At 43.4% G+C, this 15,198-nt stretch overlaps 1 long non-coding RNA gene across 2 annotated transcripts in view; it reads left to right on the top strand.

Moving 5' to 3' along the window:
* The window catches only part of LOC143902436 (uncharacterized), a 68,860-nt gene that overhangs the window by 17,637 nt on the left and 36,025 nt on the right, over positions 1 to 15,198 (top strand). Inside the window, exon 3 of one of the 2 annotated variants that reach the window (XR_013258379.1) lies at positions 10,330 to 12,219. The exons of the other annotated variant lie outside the window; for it this stretch is intronic. This is a non-coding gene — a long non-coding RNA (uncharacterized LOC143902436). Of the gene's footprint in view, positions 1 to 10,329; positions 12,220 to 15,198 lie in introns of those variants that run through there. 2 annotated transcript variants of the gene reach the window in all.

Raw genomic sequence — 15,198 nt, 5'->3', positions numbered from 1 at the left:
AAAGAATGTATATATTGTTCGAGATCTATATCATTCTGAATTCACCGTCGCACTTACTCGAGCCGCTTATACATATACGAGTAATTCATTATTTGCCTTCCTGCTTTTCGTCTATTGGTCTTCGCATTACCACATAACAATTAAGCAGATGGATAATCAAATGTATCACAAATCAGAAATTAAGAAATAACAATCTTTCGAGGAAACCCTACAACGTATCTCATATAATTCTTGTTAAACATCTAAATTGTTTAACTTCGTTAAAAAGTTAAAACGAATATCGAGAAGGGAAGGAGGGAGGGGGCAGAAAAATAAGAATAGAAAATCTCTTGACGGAGAAATTAGAGAAAATTGAGAACTTGTAATTTCGCAGAATATAGATTCTCGTTAATTCCTCTTAATTCGCCCGTTTCGTGTTTCGGGAAGGTATCCGAAATCGTTCGCCAGATACGAGACGCCGAATACACGCCAGCACCCTGGTTCGTTCCGCTCTCAGGGCTCTTGCGGCGGAGCCTCGGCCGGGCAGGATGCAACGAAACAATTGTCGAGAGGAAGAACGAAAAAGAATTTTTAGCGTGCCTACGAAACCGTGACCGTGGCCGAGCCAAAATTCACGTTGCGTCAGTGTACGCGTCGCTTATCCGCGCGCCCGAGACTGCCCCGTGTGCGCGCTCTCATTCCGACTTCATTTCTTTCTTTCTCCTCTTTTCTTTTTTTTTCTCCTCTGCCTCTTTCTTTCTGACTCTTTCCGTTTCTATTTCATCATGCCGGATGGCATTGGGTTCTCGCGCTAACTAAGCTTCCGCTCCCCGAAACCGCAGAAATTCCTCGGCGACGGGTTTCTCTTCAATTCGCGATAAAAAATGGCGAATAGTTGAGACGCGCACCTTGGTTGAGAAACACTCAGCGAGCGCCACTTTGCAAATTAGATCTAGTTTCATTCTGCCACTATTTTTATGAGAAATTCTAGCAGAAGGTGATCCTATCTTTTCCATTATGTTTACGTCTCGTGCACGAGTGAACGACGAATGAGAATAAAAGCGTAATCTTATTCTTAATATTGAGTTAACCTTATTTTAGAAGAGAATTAATTCATGCGCTTATACTATGATACTGCTAAGAATTCTAAAATGCGATAAATTAAAAATACCTACACGTGCATAATTTGGCAATTAGCTTCGCAGGAAGTCGTAAATCAATCGTATTCAATATTTTAAAACGATATACATATTCGCGTCATGCTTTAAGTCACGGGAAAGACTAGTTTGCGAATTTCTTTTGCATTTTATATTAGCAGCCAGAATAATGTAAAGATCGAACGAAACGGGTAATAAAATAATAATTTTACACGACCGCAGCCAAATGAGATTTATTCTCGAACATCGCGAAAATATATCAAATCGTATAAGAACGCATTGTTCGGCTCGAAAACTCCCGCGACTACGCGAAAAAGAAAAACGATAGTCGCGCGTAATTGTGCATCGGGCGTTTTCCGCGCCCGAGGAATACCGAGAAATTGTTAAATATACGGCGTGGGTTTGCAGAAGACGAGACCGGCGGTGCGAGTCAGAGTCTATTTCTTTCTCAAATCAAACATTCTGGAAATAAAGTTTCGGGCACGGTGCAACCAATCGCGCCGCGGTCGGTTGCACGAAGCACGCTTATGCCCGAGCGAGAGCGCACGTATACGCGCGCGCTACATATGCACTCGCGAGCGAACACGAGGCGCGCATGCATGCACACGCACCGCAGTCACGCACGCTGCCCGGCGTTTCGGCCCTAGAGGTTTTAAGGCCGTTGCATCGTAACGAAAATTCGAACGTCCCGAACAGCCGGGTTTAGACGGCCGCGGCAATTCGTCACAAATCTACGCGAGACGATCTTTCGAGCGGGCACTCCTTGATTGGTTGCGCACTTCGACGTTAGCTTTTTTCGATCTAATTTTTACACCGATACCTTGACCTCCGCAAAACAGCACGACTCTTTACACTCCGCGATTTCCGTTTCGATTTCGTTACAATTTATTAGCAATTTCATCCGTCGTTTTTCTACGATCGCGATAAAGAATTGACGTCGTTTTGTTAAGAATAGCATTAATCGGATAGCGCATCAATTCAGAAAGCTAGCAAAGGAAAATACTGCATGAATAAACTAGTGATTCATAGGTTTCTTTATTGCTCATCTAAATAAAAGCCATTTTGGTTTCCATTCCGTCAATGACATTTAAAGTACCATGTTTTTACGCGAATAAAATTAAAAAGTCTCGAAGGAGAGATATACCTTCTCGAAATACGCTTTAGAAGCAAGCTTAGTACATCTATTCGATTCATTTGCACAGAAATACAAAACTTGATGTAAAAATGGTGAGCGTTTTATTTCGGCGTAAGACAAAAGTGCCGGCGAGATTTAGAAGTGAGGAAAATGCATATAGGTATGATTATGATGTCGCTTTTAGCAGCGGAAACTTTGAATGCACGGCATTCGGTTCCACAAAGGGCGTCAAAAATCCTGTATATACATATATATTATATATATATATATATGACGGCTAAGTCGAAGTCAAGTAAAGTAAAGTCACGGCGTACGGGAGTAACAGGGGCCAATGCACCGGTGCCGTTGCGCGCTCTGGGCGGGTCCTTCGCGGGCAGGTGGTCCTCGGCTCAAAGAACTTTTGCCGGGGCATTGATCCGCGTGAAACGCGGGACCGCGAACGGAGCGAGGAAACCTGCGTGTGCAACGCCGAGCTTCTCGCCGAGCTTCCTTTCTATGCTCCATCGCGCCGTCCTCGGCCGCGTCTAACTAACTCCGATGATCCTTTCGCGACGCGGGACGTGGTCCGAGGATCCCGGACGAGGATCGGGGACGCGGTCTCCGTGCGAAACAACGGACACCACGACGACGACGACGACGAGGACGAAGGGGCGATGGAAAAAACAACGGAAACCATCGCGCGCGCGACGATAAAACGGGGCTGGTCGCGCGAGCGAGCGCCGCGCCACAAAGCGCAGGCGAGCCGAAATTGACCGAATTTCGCGTGAAATTCGAAAGCGCGCGGCGCGACTCTCCGGAGCCTCTCTCGGAGAGGTCCCTCTCTCCCTCCCCTCCCCCCTCCCGCCGCGCCACCGAGGTGACTTTATCGGACGAAAGTCGCTACGCCGGAGGGGAACGGAGGTTGTCTCGTATCGTCTCGTGTAAGGATGATTTGACCCTCCTCCTCCTCTTTCTCCGTACCCTCCCCCTCCGTCTGTCTCTCCTACTTTTGCGCTGTACCGCTCGCCTCCTCCGCGCGTCTCGTGCCCTCTTCCCATTCCCTTCCCTTTCTCGCGAAACGTGGTAGAACGAGCTTCTCTCTTCCGTCCTCGATGCCGCTACCACAGAATTGGTTCCCTCCGGGCGTTTCGGCTTGTGCCGAGAGAGTAACGTAAGTGCATTCCGCTCTTGCGCTCTCTCGCACGCCGCGACGCGCCAATTGCTTCTAACCGATTTTCTTCAGCGCGGTCCTTCGCTCATCCGACTGAACTTCTGGCTGTGTCAGGATCTCTTCTTCGATTTAACGCGTTTTTAATTTTCCAAACATGTCATATAATTTGCACGTCTATCAGTACAAATATTATCTCGTATGATATTAAAACAAGGAACTGGGCGTAGATAACAGAAGATGCTTACACGTTCTTCACTGTTATACAAACACTTCCGTGTTTACGTATATATACCCACCTATTTTCTAGAACAAAAATATTTATACGCTTCGTGAATCTTTTTTCGATTCGATCGACCTACATATGACAAAAAAAATTGGGTTAGAAAATTAACCCACTTGAGGAAGTTGCTATTCTCGCACGATGACCGTATCGGAATAAAACCTTTCGCATTACAATATTCATCCGGACTAATGGCAGCGCGAAAAGTCGATATCAAGAATTAGAGTTATTCGAAACGTTTATTTTTTGACACAATATCAACTTCTGTTAAGTTAATAAGAATGTTATTATTATTATTAATTGCCGATATTAATATTTCTTCTTAATTCTCAAATTGAAAAGTTCCACATATCAATTTTTCACCAAATAATGACATCAGAAACCGCAGGTTTTCAAGTTAGACCTCTCAGAGCATCAAATATTCCTGCTAGCATGTGAGTTATGGAAACTAAAAAATTGACGAGGATGAATATTTTCGCGATGAAGCGTGGCCTTCGCGCTGCCTGTAATTCCGATAGACTAGACTCTCATAGCGCGATCTTAAACATGATTGCACGTGTTATTCGCGTCTTATTACGCTTACGCGACTTAAATATCGCGAACGCGGCATCTCAGATAGCCGGACGAGTTTTGCGCATCTAGAAATGCATCATAGGAGCGCGAATCGCAGCTAGAACGTTCATATTTAATATTTAATATTCTCTATATCTTCTCTCTCACGTTGAATCGTTTTAGGAATTAGAAGGAAAACGGAAAGAGATTCAACGACGTAATAAAAGATGAATAACGATACGAATACGACAAAAGAGATATAACAAGAGAGAAGTGAGCTTTAAGAAAGAGAAAGAGGAGGCTAAAAAATTCTACCAGCGCTGAGTGACGAAGGTCCGAAAGAAAGGCAGCGCTGCACATACTATAAAGTGCCGTGTGACTTTTTCTTTTATCTGTCCGAACGGACCAAACTTCATTTCTCGCGATTTAACCCGATCTTCACTCAAATAATCACGTGTGCGATTGGCCATCAGATATTCTTCGTGACAAACTTTGCTGGTCCGTCTCAAAGAAGAACGAGAGGGAGAGAGGGAGAGCGAGCGAAAGAGAGATCGCGCGAGCGAGTGCAAAGTCGCTTCTCAAGTCTCTCTCTTCATCGTGCTAGCCGTAGCAGGACGAGAGATCGTATTGCATGCACGAATCGCTAGTAAGCGGAGACGATTGCACCGAGGCAAAAGGAAAAAAAAGGAGTAAAGCAAAGAAAGAAGGAAAAAAAGAACGGCGTAGAAGAAGAGAATGGCGAAAGATGGAAGCGGGTCTGCAGGAGCTCGGCGGAGTGATCGTCGGGGAGGGATGGTATAGCCGAAGAAGGGAACCGCGCGGGGAACGGATGGCGAAGCGCAGGGCGGGGGAAAGGTAGGGCTTGCCGCCGAAAACCAACTAGCGATTGCATTAAGTAGAAGAAGCGCGATACGATGGTTCGAGCGGGCCTGGTTCGAAACGGCGAACGTCCGACTGAGAGCGGCGTCGAGCGCGGCGAGTTTCGGCGGTGGACGGGAGGGCGGCGGTGAGGGTTGGTGGGAGCCTCAAGGGGCCGAGGGGGTAACGCGCGCGAGGTGAGGATGAAAAAAGACGCGGCGGCGGCGGTGGAGGCGGCGGTGGCAGCGGCAGCGGCAGAGGGGGTGGACGGAAAGGGGACGACGAAACGCGTAAGAGGAAAGAAAAAAAGGGAAGAGAGAGTGCGAGAGAGAGGAGGAGGGTTCTAGAAATTAGGTTGTTGCACCGAGCCGCCGGGTGGGAGAAACCCAAGGCCCTTGTTACCTTCCTCTACGTGAATTTAGGCCGTTGCACTTTTCGGCCCGGTATACCATATGGTGGGGGGCCCAAATAGGTGGAATGCACTTGGTGGGGGCAGCGCGGCGGATAGCGCATTTAGGTGCAGCCTTCGAAGTGAAAGAGGGGGGCTCTAGCAATGAGACAGGGCCGCGCCTAACTCGCGAATTCTGATGCGAAGTCTTACAGCCGAATTCCGGCTCTGTCGAATTATTGCGATATACTCGAATGTTATATCGGCGATGTTAAAAACGGAATATTTCTGTTGCTCGAAGAATCAACTATTGATAAATCTGTGGAGTGACAATTTAATTATGTACAGGACAAAAATATCAAAATGAAAAATAAGTCAAGATTCAACGACGTGTCGTTCGATAATGTTTCCGATTTGAATTGGAATTAATATGTTCGAGTAAAATGCAACATGTATTTTTTTTAACATGTCATTTTCCATGTTATTTTCTTATCTTATATTTATAAAACAGATAAATTTTGTATAAGAATACAACAATGCAATATTAATAACCACTTCTCTCTCGTCCGGTAATTGTTAATTCTCGATTAGTATGCTCGAGTTACTGCAGACTTGTATATACTATCAGCTAACTCCGTAACGTGACATATGTGCGAAAATATTGCTGACGATGTGTTTGTCGTCTTCATAGTTCAGCGATTTGTCTGGAATGGAACCAACATGTAGCATACACCGTCGTTTTATGAAACGATGAATGTTATATTTTAGACCGATGACTATACTTGTAAAATTATACCAGCTGATTCTTTCCACGGATAAATAACATTCTAAATAATTCTTAATTTAGCACGTTTGCAAATTGCAAACTGTAATCTGCATGAAAGATATAATTTTATTTATATCCTTTAATAAAACTTTTTTATAAAATTTCTTCATATTATACCTAATTTTGTTTACGCTTGACGTAAATATAGCGCGAAATAGCGTTTAAATTACGCTGGACAATTAAACTTGAAGGCTAGTTTAAATTAGGTTGGACGAGATGTGATGTACTTTCGTAATAAAGTATAATAGGATATGCATTGCAACAAGAATAACGATCTTTTGCTAATCTTGTATCTCAGGATTTCAACATTATCTCATCGGCACCGCGTAAGAAAACATCACGAAGAAATCGAACTTTTTTCGATCCGCCTAATCGGTCATTCTGTCATAAATGTTTGCCGTTTGATAAGTGGAAAAAATACGTTCAAAGGAGTGATATTATACGAGTCGGATAAAAAAAGGGTGATGTAACCGGACATGATAATAATGGCAATATGCCAACTTTTGGCAGTTTTATCAACGCCTCGTATTTCGCTATTCGAGTAGCTGATTAATAATTCATAATGTATTCAAATTAAAGCGCAACACGGATGCGCGTCGAGCATATTAGGTTTTGAACTTCGTCACGCGTCCAAGATCCAATGCACATGGAAGACATGCATTCGGCTCTATTCGCGAAAAAACGGACCTAGCAACCAAGGGAGAGGTAGTCCGGCGGGTAGGGCTGTCGTGCGCCGTGCTGAGGAGACGTGAAGAGGGAAAGAGGGTAGTAGACGTGGGAAGAGAGAAGGAAAGAGAGAGGGAGAGAAAGAGAGAGAGAGAAAGACAGAATTCGCGAGAAAGCGAGAGAGGGACAGACGGAGGTCCGGCATTGCTTGCCACGCAATGAGGAGGGATGAGGGGTAAGGCGCGGAGGCACCGATGCATTTTGGGACTATTCGGCAGCGGTAGCGTACGAGAGGGAGCGAGGTGGGAGATGAGGTTGGGTAGGCTTATCGAGTGCGGGGCCCTAGCAACGAGAGAGGAAGATGCCTAACAACGATGGCCGATGGAGGGGAATATCGGGTGGGCGGGTACGCGCGAGCCCGTCCGAAAACCTAGCCTGCATTTTAGGTACGCGGTTCAAACCCGGGCAAGCAGGCCCGGTCTGAAACGAAAGAAAGGAGTCGGAGGGGCCCGCGCAATGGTGGGGGGTACGTAGGGTTCACCAGAGGTTTTCGACTTCTCCTCGACCGCAAGAAACAAGCTGGCTAGTTCGCGCGCGGGCTTCTCGCGCTGCCTGTTTCTCGATGCAATAATCTTTCGGTGCATGCAACGCGGTGCCGAAGGGTACGAAACTTTAAACCGAAATCTTTCTAGAAAATACCTCTTTGTAGAAATTGCTAGGATATGTATACGATATCTCACATAGTTGAGTAATAAGGTATCGTGGTGAAAATAGTTTGAATAGCGATATTTCTGGATTAAAAATATTGTCGAAGTTAAGATCTTTCTACGAAAATGAAAAAAATATATATATACGAGACTGTCGAATTAACGGTTCTCGAATCAATCATCAAATATCTCGGAATTATTTGTTAAGAAATAATATTTATTTATGTATGTTTTGGGGTATTATTAAAATTTTCCTTGCATTATATATATATATATATGAACATGCATTTAAAAATAATCCAAGTTTGCATGTATGTTTATTACGAATTAACGTAAAGAGAAAATTAAGAGTGAGAATTAAGGAGTAAGTATGGGACTTTTCGGAAATGATACGTCGACGGAAGAATGAATTGCAAATGTAGCGTGACTAATCTCCAATCGAAAATTAATATCCAAGACTCGCGTTACATGTTCCGCAATCTCGATCGTTTGAATAACGTATTAACGGTAAAAGATGTATCTCCCTTTCAGTATCTCTCCGCGCGCGCATATAAAGCTGAATTCCTTATTCCCCCTTTTTCTCCCTCCTTGCATCCGCGTCCCAATTCCGTTCTATAGCGATCAATTCTCTCGATCGTGAGTACGGCTACGTCGTAATCCAAACTGTTATATAGTCAAGCAAGTTACCCCGGTCTCCTCCGCGCCACGTGAAAGGATCTTCGCCTCGCTCAAGCCGCAAATACCGTATCTCGTTGCTCATCGGTGATGATAGAGAGCCATGCGTGTAACTCACATGCGTTTCGTATAAATTATGTGTTCACGATCGCGACAAGGAGATACATCAAATTACCTACCTACTATATATATTAATTCAGGTCTGCCTCTAGCTCGATACTTCTAAATAGCGTCACTAAAGAGGCGCCGTCTCATTAACACAACTGTCGGTCTTCTAGTTTACATTTCCTTTCGTATCCTAATGTCCTCTATGGGCCTGAAAAAAAAACTTTTGACTCTGGACCGGAGTGTGGCGAATTAAGGACTCGAAAATAAGTGTGGCTAGATAATAAGATTAATCATTAATACAACGTCTGTGTATTTTTATTTCTTTTTTTCTATTTTTGTGACATCGATCTAGATACCAACGTTATAAGACTGTAGATTTTAATTAATTAACAGTACCCTATCATATATTAATCTCGGTACGAGAACTGGTACCGCTTTGGCACCACGCGATCCTCTGAACATCACCGCGATTTCTACTTTGCATCTCAAATTTTGAGATAATTGTTCAAAATATTGCGACAGATTTTTTTCTCAGCCGTCTTCATAACGCAAAACTTAGCGTCCTTATGGGAATCTTAATCCTGGATCAGAGAATAAATCCCTTTCCCTCCTCTCTTTCTCTATCTCCCTGTCTTTCTCCGTGTCCTCCTCGCCCCCTTCGGAACTCGTTCCTTCTGCGCGCAGAACGCCAGCCACACCAGCAACGCGGAACACAAGCGAGCTCCTCCGCAAGGAGGCCATATTTCATAAGACTCGCTTCTCTCATCCGGCAGCTTTCCATGCCGCCTACTATTCCCGCCTGCGTCGTCCCTCTTCCTTTCCCTCCCCCCCTGGGTTTCTCTCTTCTTTCTCTCTTACCTCTTTTAGTGGTCGAATAGCCGAGCTACCGAGCCCTTCTGCCGCCGTCAAGGTTTCTAGCAACGCTTGCGCGCCTCGTTCCCATCTCGTTTTCCCCATCCAATCCCATGGCCCGTGCCAAGCTCAGTACTGCCAGCCGCCGATGTAATGTTTCTTTTATTGATTTTGCGGCGGTTCGCGGAAATTATACGGCTCGCGGATATGTGTGTAGAGCCCCCGCCGCGCCATCATTTCCTTGTCTAGCGGGTGAGCGAACGCGCCCATTATTCTCCTCGCTTTGCGTGTAGCCTCGCTGATTTTTTTTTTTCGCGACTTGAATGTAAAGACGGATTTAATGAGGGCATCTTCAAGGTGATGTGTCTAACGTAACTTCGTAATCTCCAACCTGTAATACGAGAGTCGTATTTTCTGTTACGTTGTTACGCAATTCAGTTCTACGTCGCGAACTGACTTACCGAGGTTGAATGTTGATCGACGAAACATCTTGATTCCTTGAATTTATTCTAACGATCAGATAAAACTTGCATGTATTTAATGGAATAACTTAACATTAATTATGTTAACATTAATTTGATCTTGCGCCTTTTTTAGAAGATATCAATTATACAGGATAAAAAATGAATACAGAGAGAGCTAAGATATTTCACCGACGAATATAAAAAGTAGAACAAGCTAATGTTTAACGATATAAAATAACTCTGCTAACTACTATTGCAAGTCTCGGATATGTCAGTTATGACTTTTCTCTTTCTCCGACTGAACATTGGGGATAATAAATCACATACATTTTATATAAAAAACACAATACTCCGTTCTTCGCATTTTATTTATCTCGTATTATCGTGAGGCGTCCTCGCTGATAAACATGGATTGTGGTACATGACGGTATAACCGAATCAAATCGATACAGATTAAAAAACTACCTGGTCGTTTCGCCGCGCGTTTTTCCGTCCATGAGATTCATAGTGAATTCATGTTGATCGATCGTAGGATGGGGCGCGTCAATCGGCGCCCGCAGAGGAAGGAATCCGTCTGCTGCATAGGAACATCCACTGCTTCCGACGCTCGACGTCCTGTGTCCGCGTCGATAGGTCAAGGACGCTCCCACGGTTCTCGAGGTCAGGTCGACAAATCACCCTTTCCGGCGCGTAGGTCCGTGGCGGAGAAAAAAAGAAGAAACCGACTCCGCGCGCGAGGGAGGCGGGATAGATGGAGACGAGGCGCAACAGAGAAGGAGATCCTGGTCTCTTCTCATCCCCCGATTCGAGGGCGCAGATGGGTCTGACCCCTCGTATCTCGAAAAATCGTTTACTTCCAATGATCTCATCTTCGATCACTCGAAAGCCAGAAAGCTTTTTTAAAGAGTTTTGTTTTAAATATAAATATATATAAAAACGTTTAATTCTTTTATTTATATTTTTAAATAAAAGAATACGCAATATATACGATAAGATAAAACATCCTTGGATTGTGAGGTCAGAATAGAAATATGAGTAAAAAGATAATTAGGAACAAGCGTAAGACAGAGGATTAAGAATTTTTTTTTATTTTAGGTATAGACTCTACATGTCTTCTATTCCTAATACTGATCTTTTTGTGAACGTTCTGTATAGTTAATATTTTGTAATTGATGTGGCATTGATTGTTTCAAGTCATCTTTTATTTGTGACTATATAGCGAATATATTGTGACTAATTCAGTACCGATTTAACAAAATCGTTAATGATCATTTCTGTACTACAAGCGATCGGAAACGATGAGCTTTTCGAAAATTGAGCTCCGAAACGCAAAATAAAGCAACATTATTAATATTATCATTATCCTAACTCACGCGATAAGAATAGATAATAAATAAATTGTTGCAAAGATAAATTATTTACAACACAAACGACATGTGCGAATAAATGGAAGATCATGATTTTGTGTCAACAAACGCGCACGCTGTGCGCACATCAGATAACGCGCATTTGGTCAGTATGACGAACAGTACCGCGGAGAAAGGGCGATAGGTGGTGTGTTGGGGCGGGGACGGGGAGAGATTGCGGGCTTTGCCATATATATCGGGTGCTAGAAACGTTGGTGGTGCTCCGGAACGTACGTGACTCTCGTTTTCGCCGAGAGCCGTATAGAAAGCGAAAACGGGCTTCTACCTACATTTCGCCCATTCACGCGGAGAGGCCGACAAACGACGCCGCGAGGGTGAGGGCGAGAGGAGAGGCGGGATGCGAGAGAGGGAGGACGGTGGATCCGAGAGGGTAAGTAGGGGGGGACCGGGAGAGGCAGGTACAGAGGGGAAAAAAGGAATAAAAAGCGAAATGGGGGGAAAAAAACCCCGAGAAAAAGGGAAAAAGCGGGCTGTGGGCCGCGGGCCGCCACCTATCTCCACAACCGGCACACTATCAAGCTTTAGAATAGCGCGCTAGAGGGGAATAAAGGGAAAAATGAAAACAGAGCGGTGCACGCACGCTCCCCGCGTGACACACGCGCACGTACGCACGCATTCACGCAAGAGCGCACACATTCATCACGGCACATACAGCGCGTTACGTACTAATAAATGCATGTATAAGAATGTACTTGTAACGCGGAACCGTTTGAAAATAAGCGTGTGTGCCGCGACTGAGGGAAGAGAGTAGTTAGAGGGGAGTCGCGAAAAAGGGTGATCCCTCGCGGATGGTTTGTTAAGAGAGATAGAGACAGAAACGGAGAGAAAGGAAGAGAGAAGGAGAGCGAGAAAGAGAAAGAGAGACGACAGAGGGGATGGAGAGACGCGCGAAAGAGAAAAGGGGGAAAACAGAAACGCAGAGAAAGACAGTGTTATGCGTAACGAAGGGAAAGAAGATACTGGATTAGGGTGAACAGGTGGGTCAGACGGAGACGGCGAGCGAAGGTGGGGTGAGGAAGAGGCGGGCGGTGAAGGCGGGCGGGCGGGCGGGCGGGCGGGCGGGGAGGGAGCGGGAAGGGGTGGGTTGGTAGTGGAAGAGTGCGAGGTAAAAAGGGTGGCCAGGGGGTTGAAGCGAGCGGAAACGCGATGGGTTCGTTGCCAGGGATGAAGTACGTAGGTATTGATCTATTTAAAGCCTAGAGTTCCAAACGAGGTCCTTATTAAAAAGCGAAATAAAACGCGCTCGCTCGGAGGGCGGTACTCCATCGTCCAGGGCGTATCTTATCTGCTTTCCTATCTCGCATTTCGCTTATCCGCGTTCTCGCGCCGGCTTCCTTGGACGGCTACGCGCTTGGAAACGTATCGAACACGCCGCCGTAGAAAAATTCATGAACGTCACATTACGCGTATCGCGCATAACATCCGGAACATATCCGACTCGTTTTTGAAAAAAAGAAAAAAAATACGAGCTATCGTTATCATTTTAACACAATAATGGGCTTTGAATGTAAAGAAAAGACGCTTGATTTTGTTTGTGTGTCTGGAATATAATTGAGCAAAACGTTGAAAGTAACGTAGCATATATTCATTCAATTGAGTAGCATAATTAAACGCCATTTCCCCACGATCTTTGGAAATAATCGTCGAAAGGAAGAGTAATAGATGATAATATTTATTACTCTCAAATGTATCTCCTGAAATACAATTTTAATACTAATTAGATTGGAGCTCGAAATTAGAGCCATCAGATTATGCAATATTTGAAAGGAAATATTTAATGCGCTAGCACCGTTGAAATATACAGATTTCTAGATTTGCACAAATTACAACGTTTTATAAAATTTGTTATCCGTAGGGAAAAAAGTGGTTGAAAAAAATAACAAATTTTCTGAATACAAATCTGAATAAATCTGATGAACGAAGCGCGCGTGCTACGAATTTTATAAATCACCTTTCAAGAATATTTTGTTTAAAGAGAAAATCTTTTTAAAACATGTTTTTTTTTACACGCACGCTCAAAGATTTTTAATCAAACGTAAATTCACGACTGAAGAGTCAACTTTAAACGAAGAACATTGCAATGCCGCGATTATAAAATTTTTTACAAAAAGTTAAAATTGTATTGTAAGGGACGATTTATATGTGAACTAAAACATGAAAGGATAGTCGAAAAATTCGTTCATACACATTCCTTTTTTTTTCTCTTTCGAAACCATCAGTGTTTTACAAATATACGGGAATGAATGGCCAGCACTATCTCTCTTTTTCACGTTGTTAATACCGATAGCGGGACGTTCAATCAATATTTCTTCTTTTTTTATTTTTTGAAACTATGATACTTATAATTTCGATACGATTGTAGAAATCGCGAGAATATCGTAGTTGGCAAGTACGACTAATGAGAAGTCCAGTCGGGACGATGGATGAGAAGTAAGAAGATAATTAACAAGCAACTGCATAAAATCTGCTATTATTATCAACCTGAGATGTTCGTAAAAGTAATCCATTTATCAGGAATTACATTTTCAAAGAGGAATATTACGTTAATTTGTAAATGGTATCAAGAGATATTATTAAGCTTAAATCCGGATATACTGATCATATTCATAAAGAATACCGGTTCTGACATAATACTGCAAATTGAAACGCATTAACAGAAAATTTCAAGTCATTGATAATGTCTTTAGAGATGACAGTTATCGTGATAATTATAGTTTAAGCTCCTCCGGATGGTAGTAATAATTATATGCCTCGAATTTAACCTGGCGTTAATACTTTTTCTCATTTGATGTAAAATACCGGTATATCTAAATCGTGCCGTACCATAAAGTATTTGCAAGTATATGACGTTTAATATTCGAGGTATTATGAATATTCTGTATCGAAGATTCGTGATCCTACATCCATTGAAATCAAGGTATTCACTGGACTAAAATAGTCGGGATTTCGATTGTCGAGAAAACGCTCTTGGACTCTTGTGCATTCTTCTGGTACACGCAGCACGAGCTGTGATACGAACGCGAGGGTGGACGGCAGGAAGGATCACGTCGCACGTAAACGCGGTAGCATTCGGCCGCCGCGGCTGCATCGTCAAACGTATCGCGGGCCGGGGCCCGGTAAGTTGGCGAGAGTTAATTACAAAAGCCTCGATTTTAAAAGCGTTTTAGTATCGATCCCGTTTTTAGCAGTATAGTCCGCGATGCTCCTATGTCGCTCTCGCCAACGAGAAGTGGGGAGGATATACCTAGCCCGCAATGGCGGGAGAGACTCAGCATCCCTCTGGCAACGGCCCCTGTCGCGAGGTCGGCTTACTGAAGCTGCGCGACGTATGGACGTATGTGCGTCTATAGCTGCATAATAAACCAGTACTCTTTGCCGATAAATTTCTGCGGCTGCACCTAGATGTAATCTCTCTCTCGTTTGTATACTTCCTCGCGTTTCTGCTATCACCGCGATACATGTACAGTTGAAAAATATGAAATTCGCTTGCAGGGAGGTTTGGTAATAAAAACAGAGGATATTGACTCTCGCTTAATTCTCATGAAATTCTGGTCTTTTCGCACGCATGCATATCTCTGTAAAACTAATATTTTTTAAAAATAGATTGCAAAGAAACGGGATATGCATTGTTTATTTATATCCAGAAATCTCTTTTTGTTTTGTTTTCTATTTTCTTCGTTCGCGATAATCACGCCATGTGGTTGTTTTTATTATTTTTTTTTTCTATTTTATTAATCCTTGAAAAAGAAAAAAGTTTTGGGCTATGGGGATATAATGAAACTAAATTCTGATACAGAAAATCTATTTTGAAATAATGGAAGGAAGAAATTTTATGAGAGTAATGAATTTAAACAGATTAAAGGACTTTCACACTTCTTTGTTCGGCTGTTATACCTAAACATTTTACCGTTCGAAGATTAATATGAAATTTTAATATTAGAAGCGTAATTATGAGAGATTATCTAATATTCACA

The sequence above is a fragment of the Temnothorax americanus genome, unplaced genomic scaffold (genome assembly GCF_048541705.1).
Source record: "Temnothorax americanus isolate GAGA-0224 unplaced genomic scaffold, ASM4854170v1 Scaffold4, whole genome shotgun sequence".
In the NCBI taxonomy this organism is placed as follows: Eukaryota; Metazoa; Arthropoda; class Insecta; order Hymenoptera; family Formicidae; genus Temnothorax; species Temnothorax americanus.
Note: the sequence above shows the minus strand (reverse complement) of the source record. Positions and strands in the feature narration are given on the sequence as shown.